General features: G+C 41.6%; 2 long non-coding RNA genes across 2 annotated transcripts in view; one reads left to right on the forward strand and one right to left on the reverse strand.

Annotated features, from left to right (window-relative positions):
* The window catches only part of LOC138736474 (uncharacterized), a 43,431-nt gene extending 21,159 nt beyond the window's left edge, over nt 1–22,272 (forward strand). The window contains exon 3 of the long non-coding RNA XR_011340301.1: nt 22,092–22,272. This is a non-coding gene — a long non-coding RNA (uncharacterized lncRNA). The remainder of the gene's footprint in view (nt 1–22,091) is intronic.
* On the reverse strand, nt 14,852–21,612 carry LOC138737589 (uncharacterized). Its single transcript, XR_011341034.1, has 3 exons — nt 21,536–21,612; nt 19,416–19,511; nt 14,852–15,161 (listed from the first exon to the last, which is right to left on the reverse strand). It is a non-coding gene; the product is annotated as an uncharacterized lncRNA (long non-coding RNA).
* Nucleotides 22,273–23,251: the final 979 nt, after the last annotated feature.

Consider the following 23,251-nt stretch of genomic DNA (forward strand, 5'->3'; position numbering starts at 1 on the left):
GGCATCGCTGCTCCATATGGTCCCAAAATCATCCAGGGGCTGGAGACCGTGCGGGAACTACCATCAGTTGAATGACACAACCACCCCTGACAGATACCCAGTGCCCCACATACAGGACTTCTCTGCCAACCTCCACAGCGCATGGGTCTTCTCCAAAGTGGACTTTGTGCGGGGATACCATCAGATCCTGGTGCATCCAGACGACGTGGGTAAGACGGCCATTATCACCCCTTTTGGCCTCTGAGTTCCTGCGTATGCCCTTCAGTCTAAAGTACGCGGCCCAAATGTTCCAGTGCCTCATGGACGCGGTTTGAAAAGACATGGACTTTGTGTTCATTTACTTGGATGATATTCTCATTGCCAGTCGCAACCACGATGAACACAAAGCCCACCTCCACACACTCTTTGCCCGGCTGGCGGACTTTGGCCTCACGGTCAACGTGGCCAAGTGCCAGTTCGGCAAGGATTCCCTCCAGCTCCTAGGGCACACCATTTCGGTGGCTGGGGCCGCACTGGCGCCAGAGAAGGTAGCAGCTGTTCAACGGTTCCCCAAACCCTCCACCCTGAAAGGCCTCCAAGAGTTTGCAGGTATGGTGAACTTTCACGCTTGTTTCAATCCCGGAGCCACGCACACCATGCACCCATTGTTCATGCTCATGGCCACCAAAGAGAAAGACATAATCGTGGTCAAAGGAGGCAGACAGGGCTTTCATCGCGACAAAGGAGGCTCTAGCCAGCGCCACACTGCTGGTGCACCTGCAGCCGGAGGTGCACACGGCGCTCTCCGTGGACGCCTCAGCTATGGCGGGGGGGGGGGGTGGTTTCTGGAACAGTGGCTCGATGGACAATGGTGACCGCTGGCCTTTTTCAGCAAGCAGCTGCACCCGCCGGAGCTCAAATACAGCGCCTTCGACTGGGAGCTCCTGGTGCTGTATTTGACCATCTGCCATTTCCGCTACTTCCTCAAGGGCAGGCCATCCACAGCCTTCACAGATCACAAGCCCCTCACTCAAGCACTGGCAATGGCCAAGGATTCGTGGTCCACCAGACAGCAGCACCACCTCTCGTACGTGTCTGAGTTCACGACCGGCAAGGACAATGTAGTGGCGGATGCACTCTCCCATCCAGCCATCAACACTCTCGCACCTGGCCTGGGTTACGAGCAATTGGCTCAGGCACAGAAGAACGATGCGGAGTTGCAGGCCTTGCGGACCATCATCTCAGGCCTCAAACTCGAAGATGTCTGGGTGCCCAGCACCCCAGACACATTGCTCTGCGATGTCTCAATAGGCACGCTGCGCCTGGTGGTCCTGCCACACTGGAGGGTGAAGGTCTTCAGTCTGATCCACGACCTCACTCACCCAGCGGTAAAGACAACCGTGCGGATGGTCGTGGAGCGGTTTGTGTGGCACAGGCTAAAGAAGGAGGTGGCGGAATTGGCCAGGAACTGTACCAGGTACAAGACCTCCACACAACACACCGCGAGCCCTCATCCAGAACTTCAACCTGGCGCTTCACAGATTCCAAAACATCCACGTTGATGTAGTCAGGCCCCTGCCAGTGTCCAAGGAGGCTCATTACCTCCTCACGATGGTGGATCAGGCTACAAGGTGGCCGGAGGCCATTCCGATTAAGGAGGCCTCTGCGGAGATGTGCACCAGGACTCTGGTCAGCCAATGGATCGCCCGTTTCGAAATCCCAGCGTACATCACTAGCGACAGAGGGGTGCAGTTTCCGTCTGCCCTGTGGACTCAGATGGTGAAGCTCCTGGGGATCAAACTCCACCACACCACAGCATACCACCTGCAGTCCAACGGGTTGGTGGAGAGGTTCCACAGGAACCTGAAGTCTGGGTGGACGAACTACCCTGAGTCCTCCTTGGGATTAGGACAGCACCCAAGAAGGACCTGCAGGCTTCAGCAGCGGAGATGGTCTATGGTGCACCGGTTTCCCTGCCGGGTAAGTTTTTCAGCCCAGACCTTGACACCACGGCCACCGACAAAATCCAACGCAGGTGACTGGTCTCCCTAGCTCCCCCCCCCCCACCCCTGGCACGCCACGGCACCTGGTCATTTCATCTCCCCAAAGAGCTCGACTCAGCCCAGTTCATTTTTGTGCGGAGAGGACCACAAGGTGCACCTCTATAGTGACTGTACAAGGGGCCATACAAAGACTTGCACCGGTCCAGCGGAACCTTCACCCTGGACGTTGGGGGGAGAGAGGAACTTTTTACAGTGGACCGCCTGAGGACGGTCCATCTGGACATCGCAGCCAGTGCAGACAGCTGTGCCCAAGCGCCGGGGCCGGCCGCCAAAGCGACAGGGCGCGTAGCAGGTTCTGGAGGGGGTTGTGTGGAGGTGCACATCCTTTTTTTTTTAAATTTTTTTATTTTTCACACCATAAATCACATTAGCCATGATATACACTATTTCTTTTCACACATATACAGTGACTTTTTCTCCCCCCCCCCTTTCCTCCCAAACCACCCCCCCACCCCCCCCTCTCATCCATTTTAGGTATACAATCTAGGTTGCATTAAGCCAGTCAGACAATGTTGTCATTCAACAAAATTACACCAGAAATTCTACTGAGTCCATTCTTTTCTTTCCTTCTCCTTCCATCAACTTAGGTAATGTTTGTCCCCGGTAGGTTTTCGCTATTGTATTTAATGTAAGGCTCCTATACTTGTTCGAATATTTCAATATTATTTCTTAACCAATATGTTATTTTTTCTAATGGAATACATTTATTCATTTAAATTTGGTAGTTTCTTCCTTTTAATTTGGTTATGTATTCCATTAATATTTAAAGACATATAGTTCAGCGTAGCCCTTTTATATTTTGTTTATCTTCTCTTTCCGTTTTTCCATCATTACCTTTCCTCCTTTTCCATTTCTGTTTTCTTATTTTCAACTCTTTATAAGACAACATTCCTACAACATCTAACATTTTCCTTATTCTCCTATTTCTATCTTATTTATCCCCAATCTCCCCTTCACCTCCTGAGTTGTCCTTTATCCCTTGTCGGACAACCACATCTCCCCTCTCCATTTGGATTTGCGAATCCACTCGCAAGCGTCAACTGATTGTGCAGTGACCGCTATTTCCCCCCACCCCGCCTCCCCCAGAAAAGATTTCACTTTTCATATGTCACAAAGGTCCCTCTTTTAATTCCCTCCTTATTCTCTCTATTCCATTACCTTCCCTTATTAATTCTTGTCTATACTATCTATATTTTCCTCTAAGTACAGATACATTCATGTATGCTCATTGTCTCTATTCACTCTTATACCTCTTTACCTGCATACATATCAATCGTGATCATTTTTACTCTCATTACCCGTCTTCATCCCTCAGTCTATTTTTGTCTTTACCCACATACATATCAGTCGTGATCATTTTAACTCTCATTACCCGTCTTCCTCCCTCAGTCTATTTTTGTAATTGTTCTGCAAATTTTCGTGCTTCTTCTGGATCCGAGAATAGTCTGTTTTGCTGTCCTGGAATAAATATTTTCAATACCGCTGGATGCTTTAGTATAAATTTATACCCTTTCTTCCATAAAATCGCCTTTGCTGTATTGAACTCTTTTCTCTTCTTTAGGAGTTCAAAACTTATATCTGGATAAATGAAGATTTTTTGCCCTTTATACTCCAGTGGTTTGTTGCCCTCTCTTACTTTTTCCATTGTCTTCTCCAGTACCTTTTCTCTTGTAGTATATCTTAGGAATTTTACTACAATAGATCTTGGTTTTTGTTGTGGTTGTGGTTTAGAGGCCAATACTCTATGTGCCCTTTCTATTTCCATTTCATGCTGTAGTTCTGGACATCCTAGGGTCTTAGGGATCCACTCTTTTATAAACTCCCTCATATTCTTGCCTTCTTCATCTTCCTTAAGGCCCACTATCTTTATGTTATTTCTTCTGTTATGGTTTTCCATTGTATCTATTTTTTGAGCTAGTAGTTCTTGTGTCTCTTTAGTTTTTTTATTAGATTTCTCCAATTTCTTTTTTAAGTCTTCTACCTCCATTTCTGCTGCTACTGCCCGCTCTTCCATCTTGTCCATTTTTTTCCCCATTTCTGTTAAGGTCATCTCCATTTTAATTATTTTCTCCTCTGTGTTGTTTATTCTTTTTCTTAAATCCTTAAATTCCTGTGTTTGCCATTCTTTAAATGACTCCATGTATCCTTTAATAAGAGCAAGTATATCCTTTACCTTGCCTATCTTTTCTTCTTCTATTTCACCATACTCTTCCTCTTCTTCTTCCTCTGGGTTGACCATCTGTTGTTTCTTTGTTGCCCTTTCCTCCTCTTCTATCTTGTTTCTATTGTCTTCTGTGGTCTCTTCTTGCTGCAGGTGTTCTGCAGCTGTCGTTGCCGGCTGTGGAGATCGACTCCCCAGCTGGTCCCCCCTCCCGTCGGTGTGTTTTTTTTCATTCGCATCGCGCATGCGCGAAACTTCGCGCATGCGCGGTTGCGCACTTTTGCTCGGCTCTGCGAGCCATTTTTGTAGTCCATTATTTACCGACCTGAGGGAGCGGGTTTCTCTCTCCGCAGCGGGCCTCTTCGGACAGGTAAGACCTTCACCTTTTTCCTCCTTTGTCTTCTCTTCCTCTCTTCTTACCGTTGCTTTCGACTTTTCTTTTTTTGTCGCCATCTTCTTTCCACTTTTATACTCACTTTTCTGTAACTTTTATTTCTGTGCCTTTGTGTTTTCTCTTGTTTTTCCCGACTTTTCTGGAGAGGGCTGGAGTTCACCGTCCGGCCACTACTCCATCGCGTGACTCCTCCTGAGGTGCACATCCTCATGGCAAACTGGCCCTGCTTGTATTGCCACGTGGCGGGTTAGCCATGGGGTAATGACATCATCAGAGGTTTCTCTCTGACTCCAGCATCCCTTCCACTGCACACCCTGGGCAGTCATTATGATATCACAATGTACCAGGTGACTGAGCTCATGCTGCCCTTAAAGGGGCGTGCTGAATTGGAATAAAAACAGTCATTAATGACCCTCAACATGGTTGCTGTGTTTCTTCCACTGCTCACACCAACACATCATCATCATACATAAGCAGAAGCTTGGCATCTCAACACTTATAGATTGACTAATAGTCCATCTTCAAACTCAATATAATTTTAGCAGGTCAGTCAGATTTCTCAAACATGTAGTGAAAGGTCAGATTGAAAGCTTCCAACCAATTCCTGCCCAGATAAATAAATCTATAGTATCAAAAGCATAATATCTTTTCAGCAATTTATTGGACTGCAACTCAAGTTTTCTAATTCATTACAATGAAAGAAATGCGAAAACTTCAGTTTCAAATTTCAGACCATGTACTCTGCATGCCAATCAAATATACTTAGTAGGAGCCTTTGAATTGTAAAATTCTCCAACTCACTGACAACTGCAAGCCATTGATGAAAACTTTACCTGAATATATACTTATACAGTAACTATCTATTTATTGGAAAACTGACACTTAAAACTTGATTCCAAACAATGAAAAAAAATATTGATGGAGAGATTTCTTATCTGGCCTCAACTGGTTTGATATTAACAGCAAGCTCAGACATCCAAGTGACTCAGACCATTTTCAGGTTTGGCCTTCTAAAAATATCTTTCACTGTGAGCTACAAGAGATAAACAAGGCATTCATTGTGCTATAGTTATGCAACAGCAAGTTATCCTCCAGAAGGCAACCACATGACAGGCGAGTCCTGTTGGAGAAATCCCAGAATGGAAACCATGAATAATCTTTAGAAGGCCTGAAGTGTATTGTGAAGCTGCAAGGTTAATCCTGGTCCACTGGTCTCAGAAACAATAACCCTTCACTTTCATCTGAAAAGAATGCTGGTTAGATCTTTGCTTATCCCATTATCACATTCAAAACTGGAGCAAAAATATAAATTGTTTTACAGCAGTTTTTAATTTTAATTTTTTTTAAACTTATTTGAAGTTGTTTAAAATCCATTTGTTACCACGGTTATAGCTGCATTGACTGAGACATCACCATCTTTTGTACAATTTACCCTTGAATCAATGAATTTAGAAACACTCTTTTGTCTCCCAATATTATTTATTTGTAATCTATGTTTATAAAGTCATTAAAATATCTGTAACAACACTGAGAATAATTAATCCATTGTTTTAATGAAAAATGTCAAAGTAGTGACATTCAGCAGCTAAGTATAAAATTAGAATTTATTGCACCAAGTAGTTTGTGCAACTGTTAATTATGGTGTTTGAAACAAAAAAAAATTTTCACCTTCACTCCCTGTAATCCCATAGGCCTTCATGACCTGGTGTACCTTTATTCCCCTATAACTACAATTATCAAGGTGATCAATTTTGTTAAAACTAAATTTCTGTATTATGATATTGTTTCAAGATGTTAATTTAGTGACTCTCATGATCATTATTCAAATATAAAAGACCAGCTACTCCTTTAAAATTGTTCAAGCCCATCTTGCTTAGGAATGTCTCCAAGGAGCTTGTGGTGAACTGCTGACTGCTGTATTCTTGATTACCTGGTTTCACCCCATTCTGTGACTATATCTGTGGCTCCTCCTTCCTTGACCTTGTATAAAGCCTCTAATACCTTGACCTTTTCCCAGAAAGACCTGGTCACGGCATAGGAGGAGGTCCCTGTCCATTGTAAATAAAAGCCTGTAAATCAGTGACTCAATCTCAGCCTCTAGAGTTATTTATTGCACATCAGTGCTATTCCAAGCAGGAGTGGATGAATTATCCCTGGTTTTCTGGCCAATCTATTCTCTTTTTTTTCTAGTTGTTATCACTTTGTTACTTATGGGATTTAACTGAATGCAATTTGATTGCTATGACTTCCAATTACATCAGTGACTATGAGAGAAACACAATACCAGCAGATACTGGATTCTTGAGCAAACAATAAGATGCTGGATGAACTCAATGGGCCAGGCAGCATCAGAGGGTGGAAGTGGTCAGTCAATGTTTCAGGGTAGGACCCTTCATCAGGACTGAAGAGGGGTAATATTACATATATGAAGGGGGAAAGAAGCTGCGGAAGGGTCAAGAGGTGATAAAGTATTGGACAGAAGATGGGAGTGATGGCAATACCATTGTGAGGAGGAGGGGGATAGGTAAAGGAGAAAAGTATGAACAACAGTAGGCAAAGAAGAGATGGAAACATATAGAAGTGCGAGTTCATCTCATTGCGTTTAAGGAGGTCCAAGAGAAATATGAGGTGTTGTTCGGGGTTCCTCAAGCTTACACTTCATCTCATCCTAACAATGATGAGTCTGAGGACAGATATGTCAGTGTGGGAGTGGTGTAAGGAATTGAAGTAGTAGACTACAGGAAGTTCTAGTTTAGACCCACAGACAAGGTGCAGGTGAAGGAGTCACCCAGTTTGTGTTTGGTCTCACCAATGTAGAGGAGGCCATACTGAGTACATCAAATGTAGTTGATTAGGTTGGATGATGTGCATGTAAAGCTCTGCCTCGCCTGGAAGGTTTATTTGTTACCCTAGATGGAAGTGAGGAGGGAGACATAGGGACCAGTTCTGTGCTGTCTACAATTACAGCCAGAAGTGCCTAATGGGGTGGAAGGGTGGGTGTGTGGGGAGGGAAGAGAGGACCAGTGAGTCTTGAAAAGATTGATCCCTGTGATTCATTCTTCCTGACAAAAAGCATCACCTCACCTCATAAATGGGCTTCCTCACTCCTGTCTTCTCACTAGAAGGTTAATGTACTGTTTACTTTCATAATTGCTTGTTGCATCAAATCATTGGCTTTCAATGAATTGTTTATTAAATACACCTATGTCTTTCTGAACATTAACATTAGCCAATCTCTCACCATTTATAATGCACTCTGTTTTTCTTTTCTGTAGTGGATTACCTTAACGTTCTCTCATTTTAGTCCATTTGCCACCCTTCTTCCCACTTATTCATCTTACCCATATCTCTTTGAAGGCTCTTGACAGTCTCCTACCTATTTTCAATCTCACCTAGTTTGTTATATTCAGAAAACTTGGAGTCCCTACACTTAGTCCCCAGCCAAATCATTGATAAAATTTGTAAATAGCTGGTACCCAAGCATCGATCCCTACAATACCCTTCCATTCACACCCTGCCAACCCTCAAAGGATCTATCTGGCTGATGACCAATTCTCAATCCACGTCAGTACATTACCACCAATTCCACATGCTCTAATCATGTTATTCTATATCCTATGTGAGAAAACTTTCCAAAAATTCAAATACACCAAATGTGCAGTCTCCCCTTGTTATATTCTCAAAGAATTCCAGTAGTCAAATGTGGTCTTGCTTTCATACATCCAAGCTGATTCTGTGTAATCCTAACATCCTACACACTTCAACATACTTTCCAATACTGACTTTAGGCTAAAAGTTTAGGAGTCCTCTGTTTCTTCCCTCCTTCTCTTTCTCTCTTAAATAGCAGTCCCATTTTATCCCCTTCAATTCACAGGGTCAATTCCAGAGTTCTGAAATTTTGGAAGATGATAACCAGAACATCCACAATATTTATAGTTGCCTCCTTCAAAACTCTAGGATGTAGATGGGTGGGTCCTGGAAATTATTCATTTATCAAGCCCACTATGTTCTTTAACATTGTTATGATCTACACTTATACCCATCTTGCTTTCTTCAATTAGCATGTTTTAATCCTCCATTGTGTGTCTGTACTCCATTATAAATCTTTCTGGCTCTATCTATAGAAGGCCAACACTTGTCCCCTCTAGCCTTGAATTTTTTTTTACCTAAAGAAGCTTTTACAGAGTCACGTGATGGAGTAGTGGCTGGTCGAGTGGAACCAGCCCTCTGCAGAGAAAATTTAAAAAAAAAGGTTTGAAAAAACAGAGCTCAATAAACATAAAATTCAGGAAGAGAAAGATAAAGTTACAGAGAAGAGACAGAAGATGGCATCCAAAAGAGAAAAAGTAAGAAAAACAGAGAAAAGGGAAGAAGGAAAATCATTGGAGAAGAAAGAATGCCTTACCTGCATGTCAGAGCAGAGAGCCACCGTGGAGAGGAGCAGCTGATCTCCGATGTTGGTGAGTCCCCAGACTCGCCGGTTTCCTGACCGGCGAACTTCAAAAATGGCTCTCAGAGCCAAGAAGAGGTGCACAACTGCGCATGCGCAGTGCGCAAGTAAAAGAAAAAACACCGGCGGGAGAGGGAGTCAACTGAGGAGTGGCCAACTGAGAGACACCCAGTATTGGGGTGTTCGGCTGGGGGAAGCAAACAAGAAAGAAGAGTGGTGAGAAAGAGAATGAAGGGCGGGAAGAGGATGAATGGAAATGGGGCTACCTGCAGCAGGGGGCCCAGCAGTGTGTTGACCTGCAGCAGGGGGCCCAGCAGTGTGTTGACCTGCAGCGGGGGGCCCAACAACGGGTCGACCTACAGCAGGGGACCCAGCAGTGTGTTGACCTGCAGCGGGGGGCCCGTCAACGGGTTGACCTGCAGCAGGAAGCCAAACAGCAGGAGACACAGCAGCTGGAGGCCCATCAAGGATACAGAAGCAGCTCACCAGAGAAGGATGAAGATACACAGATACAGAGAAGAGAAGATGACACAGACATAGATACAGACACAGAAGAAGAGGAGGAAGAAGACTAAGAATTTCAAAGGAAAGAAGAAGGTAAAACAGAAGGACAAAATTTAGATAAAGCCTTTTTTGAAGAACAAATGAGGTCATTAAAAGAATGGCTATCATTAGAATTTAGTTCAATCAAAAGGAAAATGTAAAGAGCTGAAGACAGAATGCAAAGCTTAGAGTTGGTCATGACTGAAATAGGGAAAAGAGTAGAAAATGTGGAGGAATGAGAAGCTGCTGTAGAAATGGAGATAAATGATTTAAGAGGGAAGTTGGAAGAGAGTGAAAAAAAAAATTAAAGAGACAAGATTTATTGTCACAAAAAATTGACGTATTGGAAAACTACAGTAGGCGAAACAACATAAAAATAGTGGGCCTGAAAGAAGGCAAAGAAAGGTCAGATATGAAGGAATTTATTAAAGGATGGATCCCGAAGGTGTTGAGAATGACAGATTCACACGAAAAAATAGAAATCGAAAGGGTGCATAGAGCACTAGTACTGAAACCGCCACCACATCAAAAACCAAGATCCATACTGGTAAAACTTCTAAGATATATGACAAGAGAGAACATACTGGAGCAGGCAAGAAAGAAGGTTAGAGAAGACGATAAGCCGTTGGAATATAAGGGACAAAAAATATTTTTTTACCCGGACATAAGCTTCGAACTTTTAAAGAAGAGGAAGGAATTCAACACGGTGAAAACAATCTTACGGAAGAAAAGTTATAACTTTATATTAAGACATCCAACAGTACTCAAAGTATTTATTCCTGGGGAACGGAATAGACTGTTCTCGGACCCAAAGAAAGCCCAAGAATTTGCTGAACATTTGCAGGACAGGAGAAGAGAGGAGGAGGAGTGACAAGAAGGATGACTGGCAAGAAAATATACAAAAATATGTAAAAATATAATGTATATATAAAGATTTAAAGATGGATAAGAGAAGGGGAGGAAGGGGGGGAAAGAGAGAGAGCTTTGTTATATGTATAGGAAAATAGTGTTCTCTGGGGGTGTGAATAATGGTCACTGTGAAATCAGTTGATGCTTGGGAGTAAGTTTGAAAACCGAATGAAAAGGGAGTTGTGGTTGCCGTCAAGGGACAATCCAAGGAGGGGAGGTTCATTTGGGGTTAAAGGGTTATTGCTTGTGGAGTTTGTCTTAAGTGCATCGTCATATATTGAGATTAAAAAGGAAAACTTTAAAAAACAGTAATGGAAATAAAAGGGGATGGAGGTGGTGAAGAGGCGGAAAAGAAGTGAAAATAAAGATACAAGATGGCCACATTTGACGATATGACTATAAACATTAATGGAATATATAACCAAGTGTATCCCATTGGAAAAAAAATCACATATAATTTGAAAGACAAAGTTACAATGTTTGAAAAAACCTGGGAACTATATATGGAACATAACAGAAAGAGCAGGCCTCGGGCCACCACCACCTAAAATGATAAGATAAACATGATCAGATTTAATGTGTATAAATAGATGATACGTCTTTTTTGTTTGTTTTCCTTTTGTATAAAGATATTGTTTTATTTTTTGTTTTATTGTATTTTATATGTTCAATATTTACTGTTTTTGGAGGGGGGTGGTAAGGGGGAAGGGAGGGATGGGGGAAAAAAAGAGAAAATGTCACTGTGAATATTTAAAGAGATGCACCTGTAAATATATTGGTTGAAATGGTTCATTGCGATAAATAAAGAATTACAAAAAAAAGCAGCTTTTACAGGCAGTTTTTGTTTCTGGCCTGTCTAATAACAAGTTTGTTTGAATTCTGGTTCCACATTGATTCTGGAGCATGTTATAATACACGGCCCTCAACCTCATTTAATTTCAAATTAATTTATACCTTTTTGCCATGTGAACCTTTTATCCCTTTTGGTCCAGGTAGTCCTGACATGTCCTGAAACAAAAATAATTGGCATAAAGACTTCTATTCATATCTAATAAAAATAGAGGGTTGTAAATGCAGTTCAGACCATCACTTAAACCAACCTCCCTTCCATCGACTGTCTGCACCTCCCCCGACCTCAGGAAAGCAAGCAACATATCCCTTCATGGTCATTCTCTCTTTTCCCCCATTTCCATAGGGCAGAAGATACATGCATTTGAAAATACAAGCCGCCAGACTTGAGGACAGTTGTTATCAGACTCTCAAATGCATCTCACATTGGCAAATGGTGGTGCTCTTGCACTGTTTTTAAACTACTTTTCTTGATACCTTGCAATGTGTTTTGGCATTTTTGATGTTTTTTTATTTGTTTGTAAATGCATTACCTGTTATCTTGTATGGTAAGCGCACAGAACAAGTATTTTCACTATCTCATTAAACGTGGCAATAATTCTTTCTTTTTAAAGTATTTTTATTGAGTTTTACATATAAGCATACATTAAAAAAGACAATGATATAATGATTGTGTATACAAGTAAACACATGCAAAAAATATGAATAAAAATGTATAGAACTACATCAATAGTTACTTGCAGTACTTCAAACTATTGATAAGAATAATGTATGCAACCATGTCAGACCCATTTATTGAAATAAATTTGATCAAATAATAAAGGAAGAAAAAGATAAAAACTATAATCTAATCCCTCCCTCTAGTCAATATTATCTTGCATGTTTAGTAATGAAAAATTTAATTCAAGTAATATACCCCGTGTAGTAAATTTACCTTAAATCCCATGGATCCTTGCAATCCTTCATAACCTTTAAAGCAATCTAAACACTAAGAGAAAGGAATGTGGGTTCAATCCTGATCTCTGCTCCAACAGTGTGGGGTTTGTATCTTCTTGTGGCTGCAAGAGTTTCCCTCCCACATCCCAAAGATGTGTTTGTTGGGAGGTTAATTAGCCACTAATGTCTTTAGTGCATAGGTGAGAGTTAGAAACCGGGGGGAGTTGATGGATATGCACAGAGAATAAAATGGAATTAGTGTAATGGGTGCTTCATGATCAGAAAGGACAGCATTGTTGAAGGGTCTCTTTTCATCCTGAGACTCTGACCATGCAACAATGCTGTAATTGCTGTACACTGGTTATTAATTCTCCTGTAAGGATTTGTAACAAAGTACTTTAGAATTAACATCATCCCAATTTCCTTTACTAGAGAGACAAAAGGTTATTTATAATCATAATTACAAACATGCCAACTAATAGGGGTTAGTAAATGGTATAGAGATTGTACAACACAACTGAGCCTATCTATATCCTTAATTTTGGATCTATTCATTAAATTTCAGTAGCATTTAATTGTTTATCTAAACATTCCGATTTAAAAGATTGTGAAATTTTACCAGGTAGCACTTGTTTTCCCAACAGTTTGAGTTTTGAATGGAAATTCACATCTTTATGCAACTTATACCACTTAGCCCATTGAATATATCCGATCACCAGAATTATAGATAATTGGCTGTTGGCAACATCTGATCAATGCTGATTCCATTCCAGCCTCACCAGAACCTGCTTACATCCTGTGTTAGCCTTACAGCCAAGGTATTTGAATCCATGGATATGCTGGTGATTTACCTTGAGTTTACTTGGTTTGACAGAATTACCTCAAGAAACATCAGAGGAATCAATGTAAATATCTGCTGTGAATATACAGTGCTGTTTTGACTCATATACCCCTTTGCTTTGAAAAACTTGGTGCATTGGATCCTGATAGATTTCCATTATGACGAGGAGAGGTCTGAAGATCAGCTAAGCAACTAGAGATAGCCGAGGTATGAGGTGAAGGGCTCAGGGCAGGAGGGCCTGTCTGGTCAGAGCCTTGAAAGGTGTGGTCTCATAGCCACCTTCCCAAGAAGCAGGGAGGATGATTCACATGTGACACGTTACATGCTGCAGGCAGACAGTGGCCTTAATGCTATGCCTGTACATGTCAATATCAGACGAGCCCTTAAGTTTCTCAATTCTGGCTTCCTCCAGTTTAGGGGTGCATGAGAGAGAAGTTACTGGTAATGTGAGAATTCACCTGATGCTCCTCGGGTAGATATGATGAGACTTTGCTGCAGTAGTACCCACTTGACCAGCACACAACCTTCCTGAATATTCTCTCCCTCAAATCACCAAGGCTGCATTAAGTAACATCTACAAAATGCACGGTAGACACATGCTTCTGTGACTACATGAGAAAAACCACCAACCTCTCCCACCCAGAAGATCTGGAATAGTAACCACAGTGATCTACCACAACTTGCAATTTCACCTCCATATAACACAACATTCTGCCTTGGAGGTTTTCTGTGCTTCCCCCTCAATGATGAATCAAAATTGTGAACTTCTTATTAAAACACCAGTTTGAGCACCTTCACCATTGTAGCTGATTAAACAATGCCTGTCCATCACTTCTGTCATGATAGAGTGCTAGTGATCCTTCTGACCACTAGAGGGAGTCAGAGGCTAGATGGTTGCAGCTTCAGTTGAATTCAAGATGGATCCCTCCACATGGACATGAGTTCTATAGCTAATAAAGTATAGTTGTTTTAAAAGAACCCATTTCTATATTACAATAAAAGAAACATCACATGGTACCAGCAGTAGAAGAAACACCAGGAATGTGCAGAGTGTGTATCAGTCATTATCAGCAGAAAACATGGAAAGTGTAATTGGACTGGAAATGTTGACCATGAGTAGAGGTTGTTCAAACAAAGAGTCATGCTGTACCTGCAAGCCATTAGACTTGAAAGCAAACATGAATCATGTAAGATTGCACTGCTACTACTGTGGTGGGACCCAAGCACTAGAGGTTTTCAATACATTTGGTTTTTTTTCCGAGCCAGAAAACCAGGTGAAATTTGACAAGATTAGAGAGAGATGTTTGATAAACACGGTTCACTACAGTAAAATGAAGCATTCGGGAGGCACGTGTTTCACTCGTGCACGCAGCTGCAGGGGGAGAGCTTTGATACTTTTTTTTTAAAACAAACCTGAAATTAATAGCAAGAAAGTGCAATTTTGGATCACTGCATGATTCAATGATCTGTAATCAAATTGTGTTTGGGATTATTGGTATGAAAGTGAGAGAGAGATTGCTGTGAGAAACAGAGCTTTCCTTGGCTGAAGCTGTGAAAATATGCCACACCAGTGATTTAGCTCTGCAGCATGTTCAGTGATAGTGCAAAAGCCAGTGAAAATGAAGGTATAGTTGTAGCCACAGTGTGTGTACACACACAAACAAAAAAACAAGATATAGGAAACAACAAAAATATGGAGTGACATTCAATTGGAAATGATGTGGCACACAACATGGACCAAAACGATGCGCAGCCTATGGAAAAGTCTGTAATAAGTGCAAAGGGCAGAATCATTATGCAAAGCAATGTTTTTCCAAAGGGAAACAAAACAGATGTAAAACTGTATTAACTATAGAAGAAACAACTTTCAGTGATACACTTTTCATTGGCATGGTAGTGCAGGAAGATTACAAACCAAAAGACACTGAACAGCCAAGCATGAACCGATTCGAACAGGATAAGTGGACTGTGTCATTGCATACAAATGGAGCAAGTATTCCTTTCAAGCTGGACACAGGGGCAAAGGTCGATTTGATCTGTGAACACAAAATCAATGAAGATAAAGCTCAAAACCTACAATGGACAGAACATTGACACAAAAGGTGCATGTAAACTCAAGGTGTAAGTTAAAGATAAAGAGCACCACTTCAGGTTCACAGAAGTCCCACAAGGACACAAATCACTGCTGGGTGACAAAGCATGTGAAAACTTAAGTCTAATCAAGAGGGAAAATTATTGTATTAGCTGATGCAGTGATGCAAAGTGAAGCATACAATGAGAGTTCCACACAGTCAGATGTGAATCTCCACATGAATCTGATCACTGAATCTCTGCCTGTATCTGATGTGAAATCCAAGCAGATCACAGCTGAAATAGAAAAGGACATAGTTCTACAGAAGGTCATCAAGGATCTGAATGAAGGATGGCCTAGAAGTGAATATCAGCCATACTACAAGAGCTGAGCTGAGTGTTGTCAACGGGCTTCTACTCAGACAAAGCAAATTTATTGCTCTTCAATCACTGTGACAATAGATGCTGAAAAGGGGGCATGAGGGGTACATTGGAATGGAAAAATGCAAGAGGAGGGCCAAAACTGCTGTTTATTGGCCAGGGATAAACGCTGATTTGACAGGATGGTTTCAAGCTGTGAGACCTGGAAACATCACGCAAAGCAGACAAAAGAACCTATGATAATAACTGACTTACCATGGCACAAATTTGAGACTAATCTGTTCCACATGGATCAAAATAATTACTTGCTGGTTATTGATTATCTATCAAACTACCCAGAGATTGTGCTGCTTCCTAATATGCCTATTAAGAGTAAGAGGATAGTAAGGGACAAAACTGGTGCTCTAGAGGACCAGAGTGGTCAACTATATGGGGAGCCTCTAGTAATGGGAAAATCTTAAATAGTTTTTTTTTGCATCAATATTTACTCAGGAAATTGGCATACTTCATAAGGAAGGAAGGGAAACAAACAGAAGAGTCATAGAGATTAAGGAAGAAGAGGTGCTTGCTGCCTTACAATGAATAAAGGTAGATAAATCACCTGGGCTGGATATGATATTTCTTCGGACCATGAAGGAATCTAGTGTAGAAATTTCAGGGGCCCTGGCTGATATATTCAAAATGTCCTTAGCCACGGGTGAGGTGCCAGAGGATTGGAAGGTAATTATAGGCTGGTGAGCTCGACATCACTAGTGGGTAAATTATTGGAAGGAGTGCTGAGAGACAGGATAAATTGGTATTTGGGCAAGCATGGGCTGATTAAGGATAGTCAATGTGACTTTGTGCATGGAAGATAGTGTTTAATCTTGTAGAGTTTTTTGGGGAGGTTACTGGGAAGGTAGATGAAGGAAAGGCTATGGATGTTGTCTATATTGACAAGGTCCCACGTGGGAGGTTAGTTCAGAAGGTTATGACACTAAGTATTCAAGGAGAGGTTGTAAATTGGATTTGATATTGGCTGTGCGGGAGAAAACAGAGGTGGTAGTGGGTGACTGCTTCTCAGATTGGAGGCCTATGACTAGTGGTTGTTTATTGTATATATCAATGATCTGGATGATAATGTGGTGAATTGGATCAGCAAGTTTGCTGATGACACAATGATAGGAGGCATTGTGAACAGCAAGGAAGATTTTCAAAGCTTGCAGTGGGATCTGGATCAGTTGGGAGAATGGGCCAAAATAAAATGGCAGATGGAGTTTAATGCAGACAAGTGTAAGGTGCTGCATTTTGGAAGGACAAACCAAGGTAGGAGATATACTGTAAATGATAGGGCACTGAGGAATGTGGAGGAACAGCGAGAGATGGGAATACAAATACATTATTCCCTGAAGGTGGCATTGCATGTGGACAAAGTTGTAAAGAAAGGTTTTGGTTTCTTAACCTTTATAAATCCAGAATATTGAGAATAGGAGTTGGGATGTTACGTTGAAGTTTTTTAAGACATTGGTGAGGCCAAATTTGGAATATTGTGTGTAGTTCTGGGCACCTAACTACAGGAAGATTATCAAGAAGATTAAAAGAATGCAGAGAAGATTTATTAAGATGTTGCCAGGTCTTCATTCCTTGGACCAAAGAAGAATGAAGGGAGATTTGATAGACGTTTACAAGATTATGAGAGGTATAGACAGAATGGATGCAAATATGCTTTTTTTCATGTAGATTGGGGGAGATAAATATGAGAGGTCATAGTTTTATGCTGAAGTGGGAAAGATTTAGGGGAAACATTCAGGGAAAGTTCTTCAATCAGAATGGTGGGAGTATGGAATGAACTGCTATCTGATGTAGTGAATGTGGGCTCAATCATGTGATTTAAGAATACATTGGATGGGAGAGGCCTGGAGAGTTATAGAATGAAAGCAGGTCAGTGGGACTAGGGAGATGATGGTCGGCACAGACTAGAGGGGCCAAATGTCCTGTTTTCTGTGCTGTAGCATTCTATGGCTATACGTACACCTTTCGCACCTTGGAACAGAAATCAGAAAATATACCAATTATTTTTAATAATAGGTATATCTTGAGGTTAGATTGCTTCTAAATAAGATCATGGTTTGTGGTGCAGTTAACCATTGACAGCCCTTAATGCCAAATGCAGTTAGAATGTGGCACTGGATAACAATGGTGACAATATCGGAGTTAAACAAGAAAGTATCCCGATGCTGTGATCATTTAACACAAAAGTTCAGAAGAAACTCAACAAGTCATATAGCGTTCATTTTGTAGCAAAGATATATAATCAATGTTCAGGCCACCATCAAGGAAAAAGGCAAACTGAACCCACCTGCAAATTGGAGGAGCAACAGCCAATATTCTGCCTGGGCACTCTCCAACTGGATTGCATTAACAACAACTTCTCTGGTTTCAGCTAGGTCACTTCCCTGTCTTCCTCTCTTTCCCACCCTTCAGTTTTCTTTCCTCCAACTCTCAACCCCCTTTCCTCTCCATTTCCCAATCACTTCTCAGTTTTCTTGTGCCCTCCCACACATATTCACCTGTGTCCTCTTGTCCATGGGCCTTACCAGCTCAGGATTGGGCACCTGCTAATCCACTACTCTACAAACTGACTCTGGGGCCCCGCCTTCAAAGGCCAGTCTCCATGAAGCAAGAAGCAGTGATAGAAGTGTATGTGCTGCTGCTGCAAGGGAGGAACATGCCACCTCCTCCCTCCCATTTTGCTTGTTCCAAGGTGCACATCTTGGAGAATGGGGTAAATGGCATGAGCTCTGTGCCATTAATGCCTGGAAGGCAACCATGAGAATGGTGGAGGGGGCAGGAAAGAGTAGCAGAGATTTAGAGCGGTGCAGCTGCCGGAGTTGCTGGCACATTGCTCCAGAAACCCCAGTTCAGTTTTCACCTTGGGTGTTGTCTGTCTGGATGTTGCACCATTTCCCTATCAATGAGTACATCCAAAAAAAATGTGGGTTTTATCTTAAGTGTGTTGAAGAGCAGTGGAATCTGGAGGAAACTGATGGAAATGTGGGGAGAATGAAATGAAATGGGAGTTAGATTAGTGTGAGTGGTGCTTGATGGTTGTATTGTGTGGAAAGGGTTTGTTTTTGGGTGCAGAAGGCAACCGAGTCCAGACACAGTGCAACAATACACGTGCTTTATTAAAACAGTACACAGTAAAATGGGCTCGAGGGCAGTCCCAGAGCAAAAACAGTTAATCTGCTACAACATCTACACAGAGACATACAGGATAAGCTAAACATGTTCAATACAAGCAGCTTCAGAACACACACACACAGGTTAAAGTTACTGGCTTGCACCCAGCCTTGGAATCTCGACCGAAGGAAGAGGCTAAATGATAAAGAAGTGTGTTCGAACCCTCACTTAGCCTGGGAGTAATGACCCATGGGCAGGGGGTTCTGACTCCTGATGAGGTGCCCTAACTGGCTACCTATGAGGAAGAAACACAGCCTCTAACCCCAAGTAAACAGAGGACTGTGACTACAATGCCAGTATCTCCTGGGTTACCAGTGATACCTTGGTCGGCCTAAAGGTTGCTGAGTTCCCCTCCAGAGGGAGTCCACCGTGGCGACAACGACCCGGAATGAGTGCAGGACCTGACCACATGTCAAAGAGAATGAACAATTATGTGGTCAGATTTAAATATTCCACTCTACTGAGCAGGGGCTGTGATGTATGGGGCCAGCCAATGAGAGTGTGTGCTCCGACTGGTGGGCGAGCACACACCTGATTGGCAGGCTGGAGAGGCTGGGTGGTGCCTGAGGGATGATGAACAGTTCTGTGTAGCTTCCGATATCAGAAGTTATGGTTACCTTGCCAACGTAATAATGGTTGATCTGGGCTTGGTGAGCCGACTGGTCTCTTTCTGTGATCAATGACTGTTACATCATAGAATGATTCTCATATACCTGGGGAAATCCAGAAAGAAGTCACATAACTTCACAAACTATGCCAGAGTTTATTTTTAAAAATTGTACATTTTATTAGCAAAATATATTGTTAATTCTTCATACAGTCTTCACTCACTATATCTAACCAATCATTGCGCCTACTTACAATATTTACATTACAATCAACCTGGCATTAAATTTAAATCTCAAACATTCTATTGGTGATATATTTGAGGTATTACTCAGACCCAGATTACATGGTGGCAGAGGACCCTCTATTATGGTCTTTCGCCACAGAGCTGTTGCAATGGCTGCAACGAACTTCATTGCAGCCTTTCTGCACCTTGGAATGGGCAATCAAAGTGTTCTTTTGCAGGCAGTTCCTTGATCTGAAAGGCCAACAGTTTCGGGCAGACTGAAGTCTTTCAGTGAGCTTGCTGATCTACCAGCATCAGATGTCGTTGGTTTCAGCACACACCTCTGGGAACAGAGAGTGGAGTACATAGCCCCTGGTGATGTAGCTGCTCAGAACAAACATGATAATGACCGAGGAAACCCTTCTCAGACCTTCTTGGCTTTCAATCCCAGCGTAACCACCACAAGAACAGTGTGCAATGAGAACAAGTCTATGGTGAGACTATAGTTGTACATGAAACATCTGACAGGGGGAGCCCCTCTCACCATCAATCAAGCAGGATCTTGGTGCATGTTTGAAAGTGTCTCGTGATAAGGCAAACCTACTTGGAAAACATCCAAGATCTGATCTGATGTCAGTTCTCCAGGGACTTAACTAGCCTGTGACTAAGGATTTGAGGCCCAGGAATCATGTCTTCCCAGGCCAGAACCTCTGGACCCCATCCAGATCCAAATTTATTTCTTGGTACCACTCTGTCTGTGATTGTCATTCATTAGTAACTTCCTCCTCTGGTATGATCTGCTCCTCTGCAAACTCCTAATCTACTCCTCCTGCTGGAGGGCCTCAGGCAGAGGGTGAGTCCTCCTCATGGAAAGGCTCTGGAGGATGCAAAAACATCTGGAAGAAACTGAGGAGTACTCTGAACTTGTTAAAAACACCAGAAACATCTTGAGGAGCAAATATATTTTCCACCAGGTTCCTGGTTGCATTGCAAGAATTGTTATGAAGCCACCCTGCCAGGATGGAGGGAATATCTTCAAATGTTGTGGTCCTAAAGCAAGCAGTGGCTGGTATTATGGGCAATGTTGGCTGCCTAAGGATAGAGGAGTGATATGATCTCCTCAAATAAAAGGCACTGATCATAGGAGTCTTTTTTGACAGACAACTAGAAGTTGTATTTTCAGGGAGAGGTGGCCTTTTGATTCAAACTTTAATCCAGGGCGAGAAGCCACCTGAAGGCTTACTATCAATTTGGAGATCTGCAAATTGTGTACTTGCTCACCATGATCATTTTTGATCATGGAAAAGGAGATAAAGTCACCATCTTCTTGAGCACAGAGCAAGAAAGAGTTCCCTGGTGTAGCATAATACGAGCTATGGTACGAACCAGTTGTGACTGCTCATATTGAAATGGGGACTGGGCAGTTATGGATGATAAAGTCTTGACCTCCAAATGCAGCAGAACTGGAACAGATGGATGGCTGGAGCTCTACATCTACAAAAGATAAAGCATTCCAATCTGTGCCTGCTTGCAAGAGCTCCAGAGAAGCTCTTTGCAGATAGAGTCTGTGGACATGAAACCTTTCTTCCATCCTAACCCTAATGTGCGGTTAGGGTTAGGGTTAGGGTTAGGGAGCACATTAGGGTTAGGGTTAGCACACTCAGTGAGGTCATTGCAGTTGTATTCATATAAAATAAGGGCTCTGATAGCTTAGTGGTTAGAGCACTGGTTTTGTAAACCAAGGGTTGCAAGTTCATTGCTTGTTGGGGCCTCATTCCTACAAGGGGCCCTTGACAAATTTAAAGAATTTCATGTATGTATGTTACATTCTAAATGTAATATTTATGTGACAATAATGGAACCTTTACCTTTAAAATAGAAGTATATGAAGGAGCTGCTCCTTACCTAGTCTGGATGAAATAGAGGCATCAAACCTAGGGAGTTTTGAGGTAAAGTGCAGTCAGGAGTGTCAAGTGGGAAAACAGCAACTATAATTGGCCAGATACAATGAATAGAAAACAATGAAGACATAGCTCTCAGTTTTTTTCAAAGCAGTAACATGTGAACCAACATTGTTCAATGGATGACACCATTAACTACATGTTTGCATAAATCGTGACTTGAAGTACCAGGTTAAATTTTGCAAACTATGCAATGCACACAGGATGAATAAATTTTTGCCATTTGCTTTTAAAAACATCATGATTCAATCATATAATGCAATAAAGCAAAGTAGTGCTGTAATCATGAGTAAGAACATTTACCCGTGGACCTGTGTTACCCTGGTGCTCCACTTGTCCGTGAGAACAATTGCAACATGGTAAATTGTCAGTAAGACTGTATTCTGTTCTTCTGCCACACTGGAACAATTTAATTGGTTAATTATGGGCCAATTTGCTAGATGAATTAAGGATAAGTAGAACTATGCCAAATACTAATTTTAAAACTATGTTCACTATAGCTGCTCAAGGACAAGAGAGAAATTGCAAGAATACTTGGAATAGCCATGAGAAAATAAAATGATGTCATGGATAAAGACAAATACAGAAGCATTGTGGTAATCTATATTTTTAGAACAGCCTGTCCCCATTTGTTCTTGCCTTGTCTTCCAACTAGGCACAGTGCAAGCTTTGGGTCTTAATACTGAGTTCAACAACTTCATTTAAAGAGCATTTTCTGCATCCCTCTCATTCCTGGCAGAGAAAGGGATTGCTTCACATTTTCAAAATCCTTTCCTGCACTTTAATGTGAGATGCATCACAATATAGAATGAACATATTCCACTAAGATTTTGATGCTAAACATCCTAAGTTGATCCAGTATTCATTGCCAATCATAGTCTTTCTAAACTGAAACTTGCACTATTTTAAATGTTTTTCTTGAAAATAAAATGGAAAAACAATCTAAAATGTGAAATCACTTTATTATTCAAAAAGAATGGGCTTTCTTTTTTTAAAGAAAAATTCTAATTAATAACTGTTATGTATTTAATTTTGAAATTGAGACATTTAAGGTGGCATAAAATATAGCACACTTACAAGATGTGATAATTCACAGCATCCTTCAGAAAAGGCTTTGCCTGGAGCACTGTGCAGTTCTAATTGCTGCAGGTCAAGCTGAATGACAGAATGAACAAATTTAAAAACAGACACCATTTTCCATTATGATTTACTCCTGTTTCTGTAGGACAATAACAAAAATATTGATTAAAAAAAAGACCAAAACATTGAATTGTGGAGATTTTTCACTCTTTAAGTTTACATTTTATGAAAATTTAGAATGTTTGCAGGAATCTAGATAGAAAATTCCAATTTTTTTGGGGGGAGGGGTGATATTAAACAAGGCCCAACCATTTAATCCATTAGATGTTTAAAAAAAACAGCATAATTTCATTCAAGGTCCTGAATCAATATTTCTTAATCAGTATTTCTAACACCCTCTTCAGCAGCTTATCAACTGCAAATTTGCTGAACCATTTCTTATGTCAAAACATTACAAATCTTCAGCTAGTTGCAGCTTCACATTCCATCTCACTGACCATACAACTTGAACAAATGAATCATTGTATCAGTATCTGCTCATTCATTCCTGCCCCAGTTCAAAAGTATGACATGTATTGTG

This window comes from Narcine bancroftii, chromosome 6 (genome assembly GCF_036971445.1).
Source record: "Narcine bancroftii isolate sNarBan1 chromosome 6, sNarBan1.hap1, whole genome shotgun sequence".
Taxonomy (NCBI): domain Eukaryota; kingdom Metazoa; phylum Chordata; class Chondrichthyes; order Torpediniformes; family Narcinidae; genus Narcine; species Narcine bancroftii.